We start from the raw sequence: 11,810 nt of genomic DNA on the forward strand, positions 1-11,810 counted from the left end.
GAGAGGCCAACAGCATCCCAGGGACTCAAGGGCTGAGAACAGAGATCAGAGAGGGAGATGGAGGTCGGGAGACAAGGTAGCTCTGAGGAAACACAGCAGCAAGGCCGGTAGGAGTGCCGTTCTCAGCCCAGAGGCAGGAGCTGACAATTCTGTGACAGACAGGCATGTGGCACTTACTGGAGACACAGCAGCCTGCTGGCCAGAAACCCACCTATCCTGTGCCCCAGAAGGGTGACATTCACCAATGGTGACAGCGTGCAAAGCCATTCCAACCCCTGCCCCATATAGCTTGAGATACTCCCTGCTATGTTGGCCACCTGAGCTGAGGCCACAGTTGGTAGTTTTGGTGGTGACTTGGGCCCAGCATCCACACAGGAACACCACCCCAACCCTGACCCCTACATCCTCCTTTTAGGCAATTTCTTCCATCTTTCAGTGTTTCCTTTCCAATCCATTTCTTGGGTACTTTCTTTGACTTGTCTGCTTGTTTCTACCCAGTGGCTGCCCAACACCCTTTCTTAGACAGTGTATTCACTTCCTTCCTGGTGTGTGTGTGTGTGTGTGTTTCCTATCTCACCTTCCCTGGGGGACTTCCTGAAGGCTGTGCCTGTTTCCCTCAGATTCTAGCAACCCCAAGGCTTAGGGAGAAGGATGACTGAGCCTGTCTTTCCTGTTACAGATGAACTGTGTGACCTGTCCCTCTCTTATTGAAACCCTAAATCCAGAAGTATACCAGAATACGACTGCATTTGGATAAAAGACCTTTAAAGAAATAAGTTAAAATGATAATGAGTGGGCTCTAACACCAAATGGTGTCTTTATAAGACAAAAAATTTAAACAAAGCTCAAATCAACCCCAAGCCTGGCAATTTGTTATCCCAGCCCTTGGGGAGGCTATGACAGGAAGATCAGGAGTTGGAAGCCAGTCTGAGCTACATGGCAAAAGGCTGTCTTTTAAAAAAGTGGAAAAGCCAGGTGTGGTAGCACACACCTTTAGTCCCAGCACTTGGAAGGCAGGTAGAGGCAGGCAGATCTCTGTGAGTTCAAGGCCAGCCTGGTCTACAAAGCAAGTTCCAGGCCAGCTGGGACTACAGGGAGACCCTGTCTCAAAAAGAGGAACAAGTTGTGATATAGCTCAGTTCATAGAGTACTTGTCTAGCAAGGAAGCTCTGGGTTCAATCCCAATACAACATAAACCAAGCATGGTAGGTAGTACATGTGCTTATAATTCCATCACTTGGAAGGATCAGAAGTTCAAGCTCATCCTCAGCTACATAGTGAGTTTGAGGACAGCCTAGGGTACATCATATCTTGCCAAGAAAGAAGAAAGAAAGAAAGAAAGAAAGAAAGAAAGAAAGAAAGAAAGAAAGAAAGAAAAAAGAAAGAGAGAGAGAGAGAGAGAGAGAAAGGGAGGGAGGGAGGGAGGGAGGCCGCTACTGCCACCACAGCCCTTTGACACCATGATCTCTCAGTGTTTAACTTCCAGAACTGTGATAAAACAAATTTCCATTGTTTAAACCCCTGTCTGCAGTGCTTTTCAGTAACAGCTAGAGAAAACTAACACTTCTCCCTCAAGGTCATTTCCTGTGTCCTTAGACCCAGGCTCCCTCACTCTGTGCATCAGCTCAGTCAAGTGACACAAGAAGGTTTACACAGGACCACACATCTAGCAGTGGGGTCCACACCCCAAAAGGAAAATTATTTTCCAGGTATAATTCCTGAATGCTACCCCATGCTCAGTAAGCTGCTTGTCATTTTTATGAGCAGTGGTCCATGTGACACATGTGGGGACTGTGGGTGGGTAGAAGAGCAGCACATTATAGAGTGAGCACTCTGTTCACACCTGGTTCCAATATCCACTCTGGCAAAGGCTGTGTAACCCCAGCTTAGTTAGTTCTTTCTTGCATCTGTAAAATGAGGATGATAAGTAATGGTCCCTAAGTCACAATTCTATTGTGGGGATTAGATTGAACTGATCTAAGTAAAATGCTTCTCAAAAGTCAGTGGCCACTAGTCCACAGTGTCTGTGTCTGGTAGCCAGTGGGTGGAGTGACTTCACCTATCAGCCTGCATATTAGTCATGGTGTCTTAGGCCACTGTCAATGTCTTTGTTCCCTATGGGTTGCTGAAGTAAATCTGTGACATTCACTGCATGTCACAGTGTAGCTGTCACTGTGCCTATATCATGGACTGTCATTGACTGAGTCTTTTTTCATTTATTTATTTTTATTTTATATGCCTGCATATGTCTAAGTGCATCCTTGTATGCAGTATCCATGGAAGTCAAAAGATGGAGTTGGATCCCCTAGAACTGGAGTTACTGATGGTTACTAGCTATCATGTGGGTGCTGGGAACTAAACCTGGGTCCTCTATAAGAGCAGCCAGTGCTTTTAGTGAGCCATTCTTCCAGCCCCAAATGTTTGCAGGTCAAATGTGCCTCTACCCTCAAATTTCTTTTCTTTTTTTTTTTTTGGTCTTTTTGAGACAGGGTCGCCCTGTAGCCCCAGCTGTCCTGGAACTCGTTATGTAGACCAGGCTAGCCTTGAACTCACAGAGATCCGCCTGCCTCTGCTCCCGAGTGCTGGGATCAAAGGCGTGTGTTGCCACGCCCAGCTCCCCCAAATTTCTTATGCCAAGTAATCAGTTTGGAAATAGAGTCATCATGGGTGCTCTTAGTTAAGATGAGCCCATACTGGTATACAGTGGTGGTTTGTAGCTATTTCCTCCAAATTGAAAGATTCCCTCTGCTCCAAGACTCAGGAAGTTGACAAAACTTATAAGGTTCAGGAAGGTCCTAAAACTTACAAGAGTCACTTCCCCCTAAAGTTATATAAACAATTGCTACAGAGAGGAGGCTCTCCCATCAGCCCAGCTGCCTGCAGGTTGTACAGTTCTCCAGAGATGTCACCCATGCTGGGATTGGCTCCTTGGAATACAGCTGCCTTTGAGTGACTGGTATTCCTGTAAGCCACTCCTTTCCCAGGCTCCTGAACATCACACCAGTCAATACACTGGTTCACTAAGTGGCACATGGGTGGCACCCTTTCTTTGATCTATCCTGAGTACCTTATCTGAGGTGAATAGACATTTGTTTGTGTCTACATACAAAAAGTCACACAGCAGGGAAGGCCCTTATCCAGTGTATGAGACAGTGTCATAGCACAGTCATTCACACAGTAATATATGAGGATGGAGGCAGAGATCAGGTGATCAGATCCACAAGATGAGGAACCCCAAAGATTACCAAACACCTACTACAAGCACTGTTCCACTTTAGTCTTCAGAGGAAGCAGCCTTGCTGGCTTGCCTCAGTTTTGACCTTTTAGCATCCAGACTCATGAGATGATCAATGCCTGTTGTCCACTCTGTAGTATTCTGTTATGGCTATCCTAGCAAACCAAGACACTGTGGGTTTGATCCTTGTTTGGTCACAGGTGCCTGATAATTTGAAAGTCCCACCCCTGCTGCAGGGTGCATGGCTGGGCTGCACTAGCAGCAGTTTCTTCCAGGTGGCGCAGTGAGCATCTATCAGGCATCTGTTGGAATAAGTGATGGGCACCCCGGCCAGGGGAACACCACTTTTCCCTGCTCAAAAGTCAGCTAGGCTGCCCCTTGTTGCCACCTCGGGGTCCAGGACACAGCCCTCCTCACAGAAGACACACTTCAGCTCACTCCCACCTCTTTGTGAGATTGCCCACTATTGTGCGGCATCTGCCATCAATATTTAGCATCCTTTCACCTCTTGATGGCAGTCCTCACGGCTCTTCTCCTGCCTTCGGTAAGTCGTCCTACACCCTCCCAGTAGGAAGGGGGGACAGGAAGGAGGTCCCCAGATACCTGAGTTGAAGGAGACAGCCTAGGTGTGGGGGCCCGGTAGAGACCTCTGAGGAATGAGACTTTCTTGGCTGTACCAAGCAGAGCTCAAGGGGACAGGGATATTTTGAAATCTCAGTGCAATTTATGACAGGCAGGCCGGGGACAAGGCTCAAGGCAGCATACAACTATGTGCCAGGCTGCTGGTTAAACCTCTGTGATATACAGCCTCTGGGATCCAAGGGCCTCTGGGATTCCAGGCTAGCGTGTGCCCCCAGCCAGGATGCTGGGCCTGCTGCGGCCTGTCCTGCCTGACCCAGCCTTCCCAGCTGTCCCCTCCTGAGTTTCAATGCTCCTGCTAAGCCAGGGCTCTAGTCATATTGAGGTATGGGCAAGTATGCGAATACACACAGGGCTCATCTGACTCCTGTTGCAAGCTTCACAGGCTAGCGCACGCACACACACACACACACACACACACACACACAAATCATACACTCCCCCCCCCTCTTTTTTTTTGGTCTTTTTGAGACAGGGTCACTCTCTAGTCCCAGCTGTCCTGGAACTCACTATGTAGACCAGGCTGGCCTTGAACTCACAGAGATCCACCTGCCTCTGCCTCCTGAATGGTGTGTGCGCCACCATGCCTGGCACAGAAATCATACACAGCTTACACACACATATCACACCATACACACACATTACTACCCCAATCACCCCCCACATATAATACATACACACCACACATATACAGTACACCACCCCTCCAAGTCACTCCCCACCTGCAACACACATATCACACATACCACACATATCACACACACTACACATTACATATACACCACACCACATACATACATACACAACATACACCACACACACATATCATACAGACCACACCACACCACACACATATACACACACACTTCCAGCCTGACACACCCTCCTGTGACCTCCACTTGATGGGTTCTAGTGATGCTGAAAGGAGGAAATTGAGTCCCAGAGAAAGGCAGTGGGCTTGCCTTGAAGACCATGGAAAACCAGTCCAAGAGCTGACTCTAGAAGCGTCTCTGCAGCTGGAGATATAGCTGAATTGGTATCATGCTGACCTAGGTTTGAGTCTCAGTTACCATAAAACTCAGCATGGTAGCCCATGCCTATAATCCTTGCATTTGGGAGGTAGAAGTAAGAGGATTAGAAATTCAAACTCATCCTCAGATACACAGAGTTCAAAGCTAGACTGGGCTACATGAGACCCTGTCTTCTTCTTTTAAAAAATTTTTATTTATGCCAGGTGTGGTGGTGCACGCCTTTAGTCCCAGCACTCAGGAGGCAGAGGCAGGTGGACCTCTGTGAGTTCAAGGCCAACCTGGTCTACATAGCTAATTCCAGGTCAGCTTGGGCTACAGGAAAACCTTATCTCAAAAAGACCAAAAAAAAAATTTTTTTTTTTATTAGTATGTGTGTGGTGTCTGTGTAAGTATATACTACATGTGCAGTATCCACAAAAGCCAGAAGAGGGTGTCAGGTTCCTAGAACTGGAGTTATAGGCAGTTGTGCAATATCTCATGTGGGTGCTGAGACCTGAACCAGGGTCCTCTGCAAGAACATGTGCTCTTAACAGCTGAGCCAGTCTCAGAGCCTGTGTCCTTCCTAACAACAATTCCATTTGGTGAGGGCTCACTGTGTGCGTGCCAGGTGTCTTACACATAGGATCTCTTTTAAACCTCACAATAACCCGTGAGGTGGGCACTATTATTAATCTATGACCCACTCCACATATTAGAGAACTGGCTTCCAGGTTCCCTGACTGAGCCTGACCTACGCTTGTCTGACTCAAAGCCCCTTAACCTGTCCTACCTCTTCTGAAAGGCCATCAAGCCCTGATTGTGAGCTGGGGCTCACAGACTCAGAGGGGATTCTGGGAGGGTCAGGGCTGTGAAGCCCCTATCAGGGCCCAGTGCCAGGCAGGGAGGTGCCATACCTGGGTGAGAAGGGATAGGACCAGAGCCAAGGAGGCTAGATGGAAGGACTGAATGAAAGACAGAAAGAGCATGTGTGGAGTCCTCTGTCCATTTTACCTAGGAAGGGGAACACTGCTCCCCATTTTCCATCTTCCCTGAGAGAGGGCCTAAGGTTGATGCAGGGCAGGTGGGGGTGTGACCGTGACAGGAGGCCAGCTCTATAAAGAGCTGATGGAGGCTTCTGTCTGTCTAGTCTGTGTGTTTGCCCACATGGAGCTGGGGGTGGGGTGGAGGGAGTACTGTGCTCTGGTACAGTGCCAGGGTCCCCTTGCCACAACTCTGGATTGGTGATGAATGCACTTCAGAGCCCTGGGCTTCCGTGGGGTCCTTAGCTCCTGCAGACCAGTGAGGGCCTCTGTCCATGCAGAGGGCATGATGGAAAGGGACCAGAGGCCACAGACTGCAGAGTGCAGGATCATCTCCCAGCAGGCCAAGGAAGATATCTTCTTCCAAAGGGCTAACTGGAGAGGAAGGTTCTAGGCCTGTCCCCAACATTGGCAGGGCAGGAGACTTCTTAGTAAACACTTAATGAGCCCAATTACACTCTGGCATTTTCCTCCATGTCTGCCAACAGCTACCCTGTGCCTTTCCCAGCCAGATCCCAGACCCTGCCCCTGAGAAAGGGGCCTGGATTGCTAGCCAGCCTCAGCTGATCCCTGCCCATCTGGGCTTTGGTTTCCTGTCTTTAAGGAGAGGGGGCTGGGCTGAGCAGGATCTCCTGGGCCCTTTGTGGGCAGAGCTGCAGTGGCCACTTAGTGAGAGCAGCTGTTTCAAGGGGGAGGTGAGGTCAGGCTGGGTGACCCTGCCCTGATCCCCGGAAAGGCCAGGTGGGCGTGGGAAAGGAGCTGCTGAGTGGATGAGTGCCCATACCTTAAGGCACTGTAGAAAATACACAGCCACCAATCCCCTGGCCACCTGGGAGTCTTGACAGCTGAGGCTCAGAGTGGAAAGAGGCAAGTAAGTCAGGACAGGTGTCCCCCACTCTCCACTGTCACGTGTCATTCATGTGGCTATAACCAGGAGTGGGAAGATTTCACTCTACTATGGACCCAGCTGCAGAGAGAAGTTTCTGGAAGAGAAGAAACCTCATCCATTTCTGTCCTAGTGGAATCAGAGCCCCTCAGTCCCACTCCTCACAGGGCCAAGAGGAGTAATATCCCCAAACCTACTCTCTGCCCACCACAGCCCCACCAACCAGCACTCTTAAAAGTCAGGGGGCCCTAGAAGGCAGGAAGGTCTGGAGATCCCAAGGTCTCAGAGTGGGGTGGGAGTGGGTCAGGCCAGGAGGGCAGACTCTAGGCTGAAGATGGAGGGCTTGGAGGCTGGATGGGACTGAAAGGCCTGTCATGGGGGAAAGGTCTCAGGTGGAGGGGGTAGCAGGAGTGCCTCTTGCTCCTCAAAAAGACCCAGGGCTTCTCCCTTCCCCCTTCTCTTTTTTTTTTTTTTTTTTTTTTTTTGAGACAGGGTCTCCCTGTAGCCCCAGCTGTCCTTGAACTCACTATGTGGACCAGGCTGGCCTCGAACTCACAGAGATCCGCCTGCCTCTGCCTCCTGAGTGCTGGGATTAAAGGCGTGCGCCACCACGCCCACCACGCCCCTTTCATTTTTAGAGCCCACCCAGGGCGGCCAGTGGACTGGTTGGACTTTGGGGTCCTCTAAATTCCCTTAAAAGGAGTGGAGCATTCGGTGGAGCCCTTGTCCCCAGAGTCAGTAGTGGTTAAATGGTCCCCTGTCCTCAAATGAGCTGCAAGTCTTTGTTACCATCACTCTGGCTGTCCCCTTCCCAGCCTCAGCTTCCGGTTAAATTGGCTGTCCCTAGGTCCCCACCTTCCCCCAACACAAGGCGGGGCGGGGCCCTCACCGCTGCCCCCAGCCCTGCGGAACCACCCTACCAAGCTCAGGGCTCCAGGGCCAGCTCCGTATCCCGCGGTGGGGCGTCAGTCTGCGTCCAGAACCAGGAGTCCAGCACCCTCGTCTACCTGAGCTGTGCCGGGGACGCACCCCGAGCGGCTACCAGCGATCGGAGCTGTGCCGGGCCGGGCCAGTCCCCAGGACAGCCGCGCAGCTCCGAGCCCGCCCCTGGGCGGCCCATGCCAAGCAGGTGCCAGGAGCCGCCCCGGCCCGGCCCAGGAGAACCTGGCCGAGAGGGGGCTCCCTGAAGACCAGGGGCTCCCAGGATGAGCAGCTGGGACCATGCAACTGGTCCTCCTCCTGGGCCCTGCGTTTTGGGGAGGTTGGCGACAGATGACACTGACATTCAAAGCACACATACTGGGTGCCAGGAGGAATCCACTCTGCCCATTTCACAAAGAAAGGCCAGAGACCTTAAGTAAGGGATCCAAAGTCACTCAGAATGCCAGCTCAAAACTCCAGACTGCAACTAGGAACCCAGCAGTGAGGTGGAAGGGAGGGGAGACTGCTGGGGAGGCTTAATCCCAGCTGCGTGCACCGGGACTGGTGTCCTGCAGTCCTGCCAGCCCTGCCCCCACCTCCACCAGGAAGCAATCTCCAGATAAGAGGACCAAAGCCAGAGTTACTAGGAACCGTGTCAGCCCATCTCCCTTCATCCTGAGGGGGACCTAAGGTAGACAAGAGAGTCTCACAGAGCCTTAGAAGATGCCTGACCCACTAGACAGGGCACTGGGCTGTCAGGTCCCTAGGTCTTCTTGGCCCTTCACCCTATCCACTGCCTCCTGCCTCAGGGCCTTTGCCTTTGTGGCTCACCAGCTTGGAACACTCCTTTACTTTCAGAGAGCTGTTTATTACTGTGGCCTCCTCAGCTACATGTAACCTCCCCATACCCCTTTCCACAGTTCCTTTCAGCTCTGTCTCAGACATTCTGTACTTCTCCTAGGCTGCAGTTCTTTTGTCTGGACACTTACCTGTCTCCCCCTTGGAGGCAGGACCTTTATTTCCCAGGTATCCAAGAGACACCAACACAATGCTTGATGAGCACTTAGGAGATTCTCATTGAAGAGTTGTGAAAGCATGAACTCTTTTCCACGTTGAAGTCTGTATACTTTAAATGGGCAAATGGTATAGTACATGAGTTGTATCTCAATAAAATGGCTGGCAATTTTTAAAAAAGTAAATCCAGGCAGGGGACAACAGACGAGTCCTCCCTGTATACACAACACCCCACAGGACACTCATCCTTGCTCCAGATCTACTCCCTTCCCACAGTCCACACCCCACGTCTGTCAGTAGTGAATGCAGTTGCTCAGACTTGGAAGGGATCTTAGATAGAGGTCATCCTGTCCCTTTTGTAGCAGCCTTGACTAATCACCCTCTGTCCTAAGCATGGACATGCCCATGGCAGGGACCGACTCCAAGACCCCATAAAGTGCCCTGTTCCATTCTGGGCTACTTTATTTCTGGGGGAGACAGAATCTTTTCTTGTGGCACCCAGATACTGGTTGGTCTTCCCTCTGTTCCATGTGACACAGAACAAGTCAGTCTGCCTTGCTTAATGATCTGGCTGCAGCCCCTTCCAAAGAAGTAGCATCTCCCAGTTACAAACCATGCTTTTCCATATTCTGCCCCTGACATGGGCTCTTCCTCTAAGAAGCCCTCAAAGATGCCAGAGAACCATATATGATCCCTAACTCTGACCCTGTCACCCTGTGTTGAACTGGCTTCTAAAACCCCAGCCCGGCTCTGCTGGGCCTTTTCTCTCAGCCAGGGTAATTCTGAGACTATTAATTTCCTTCTTCCCAGTTCCTGACCCAAATTAAACAACTTAATCAAATCGTTTGTTAAATGGTTTTCGTCATTCCAGTTCCATCTCCCCCTCGACAGGCTTTTGTGTCCTCTTTTAGAATAGAACAAGGGACAAATAATCTCAACTTTGTCCTCTGTTAATGAAGCCGCCCCTTGATTCTTCTGCAATCTAGAGTGAGCACTATATAGAGCCAAGGGCCTGTAATTCCCTGGGCCTGTCTCCATGGCATGTACCTATGGGTTAGCCTCCCTGTCTCACCCACTAGTGAGTGGTTGCTTCCTCTTTTTGTTGTTGTTGTTTCTTTGTCTTTTTTTTTTTTTTTTTTTTTTTTTTTTTTTTTAAAAAAAAAAAAAAAAAAAAAAAAAGAGGACGATAAATCTTTCACTGTGATATATCAAAATAACTGGGCTTGAACTCACAAAGATCCACCTGCCTCTGCCTCCCAAGTACTGGGACTAAAGGCGTGTGCCACCATACCCGGCTGTTTTGTCTTTTTAAGACAGGGTCTCCCTGCAGCCCCAGCTGACCTGGAACTCACTATGTAGACCAGGCTGGCCTTGATCTCACAGAGATCTGCCAGCCTCTGCCTCCTGAGTACTGGAATTAAAGGTGTGCAACACCTCCCCTGGCTTCTTCCTCTTTTAGGCATGCTGGGCAAGCACTCTTATCATTGAGCTACAGCACAGCCCACAAGCACTTACTGGATGGGTAAATATCAGACTGTATGTTTATGCTGCTGGCTCTTCTGATCTCTTGGGCCGTGAAATCACTCAGCAGGGCCACAGGTGCCAGTTTAGGGCCATCACAAAGACGTGGCTTCACTTAGATACACATCCCTAAAGGCAGCCCCCACACAGACAAAACATGGCCTTTTGTGGCTGGCCTTCTAGCTTCCAAATTCTTTTCACAGACTTGGCAATTCACTGACTCTGATAATCCCCAAAGGTCAGCGTGACTCGAATTCTGCTGATGTGAGGAAGCTCTGAGAGGTTAACTGACCTGGCCCAGGGCACACAGCAAGACAGCTGGAGTTGGGACCGGAGACCTATTTGGCTGGCTCCAATGTGCTATATGACTTTGGTCCTATATAGGTAGGATGGGGTCAGGCATGGTGGTTGTACACTTGAGATGTCTGCACTTAGGAAGCGGAGACATGAGGACCATGAGTCTGAGATCAGCCTGGACTACATCACCAGTTTTAGGCCAACCTGGGCTACATTGTGAGAACCTGTTGTAACAAATAAAAAACAAAACAAAACCTCACAAAAAGGGTGGGGTATGGAGGAAGGAAAGAGACGGCCTCAATGTAATTGTGGTACTGGCTAGTGCTGGCCCTTCCTTGCCTATCTAATACTCACCCAGTGAGGGATCCAGGCCCCTAGCTCTTGCTCTCTTCAGGCCAGAAAAAAAAATGACCCACAGTCTAAATAAAGCCACCAAGTCTCCAGTTTGGCCATCCTGGGACCCACAGCTTCCAGTTTCATCCCATCATCCCCTCTTCCTCTCTCTTTGTGCATGAATCCCCAGGCATCGGTCAGCACACATTGCTGGATTTGAAGAATGAATAAACCAACTCACTGTGGGTATGAGAAACTTGGACTAGGCCCATGCTCTGGCTGTGTGAGGTTGGGCAAGTCACTTCCTGTCTCTGAGCTTATAAAACAGGCTAATGAATACATCACAGTGTGGTCAGTGATATGGGATCATGTTTTCAGGGTATCTGAAAAAAACAGATGCCCAGTCAATAGTCAGGGCATCACTAACTAGGTAGGCTGGTCCCCGCCCTGGAGGGGGCAATGCTGAAGAAATGAAAGGATTTATGCAGTACCATTACCCAAATCGGAAGTGACCCTACAGAACAGAGCTGAATGGCTGACTTTAAGGCTGTTCCTTCCCCTCTTCCCACCCTAGGGACTTTCCCTGAGGGCTCAAGAAATATAATTTCTTGTTTTGCTTCTTTTAAATTTTTTTATTTATTTTTATTTTATGTGTATGAGTGTTTCGTCTGTATGTACAGAAAGTGTGCTATGTGTATGCAACTCCCACAGAGGCCAGAAGAGGGTGTCTGATCCCCTGGAACTCAAGTTACAGCTGATTGTGAGGTACTAAGTGGGTGCTGGGAACCAAACCTGGGTCCTCTGCAACAGCAGCCAGGCCAGTGCTCTTAATTGTGGAGCCAGCTCTCCAGCCCTTTCATTTCTTTCCCTTTTTCTTTCTTTCTTTCTTTCTTTCTTTCTTTCTTTCTTTCTTT

General features: G+C 49.9%; 1 protein-coding gene across 1 annotated transcript in view; it reads right to left on the reverse strand.

The window, feature by feature from the left end:
* The window catches only part of Znf385c (zinc finger protein 385C), a 57,108-nt gene that overhangs the window by 26,641 nt on the left and 18,657 nt on the right, over positions 1-11,810 (reverse strand). The gene's annotated exons all lie outside the window — the stretch shown is intronic.

Source organism: Nannospalax galili, unplaced genomic scaffold (genome assembly GCF_000622305.1).
Source record: "Nannospalax galili isolate Female #2095 unplaced genomic scaffold, S.galili_v1.0 scaffold137, whole genome shotgun sequence".
NCBI classification, from domain to species: Eukaryota; Metazoa; Chordata; class Mammalia; order Rodentia; family Spalacidae; genus Nannospalax; species Nannospalax galili.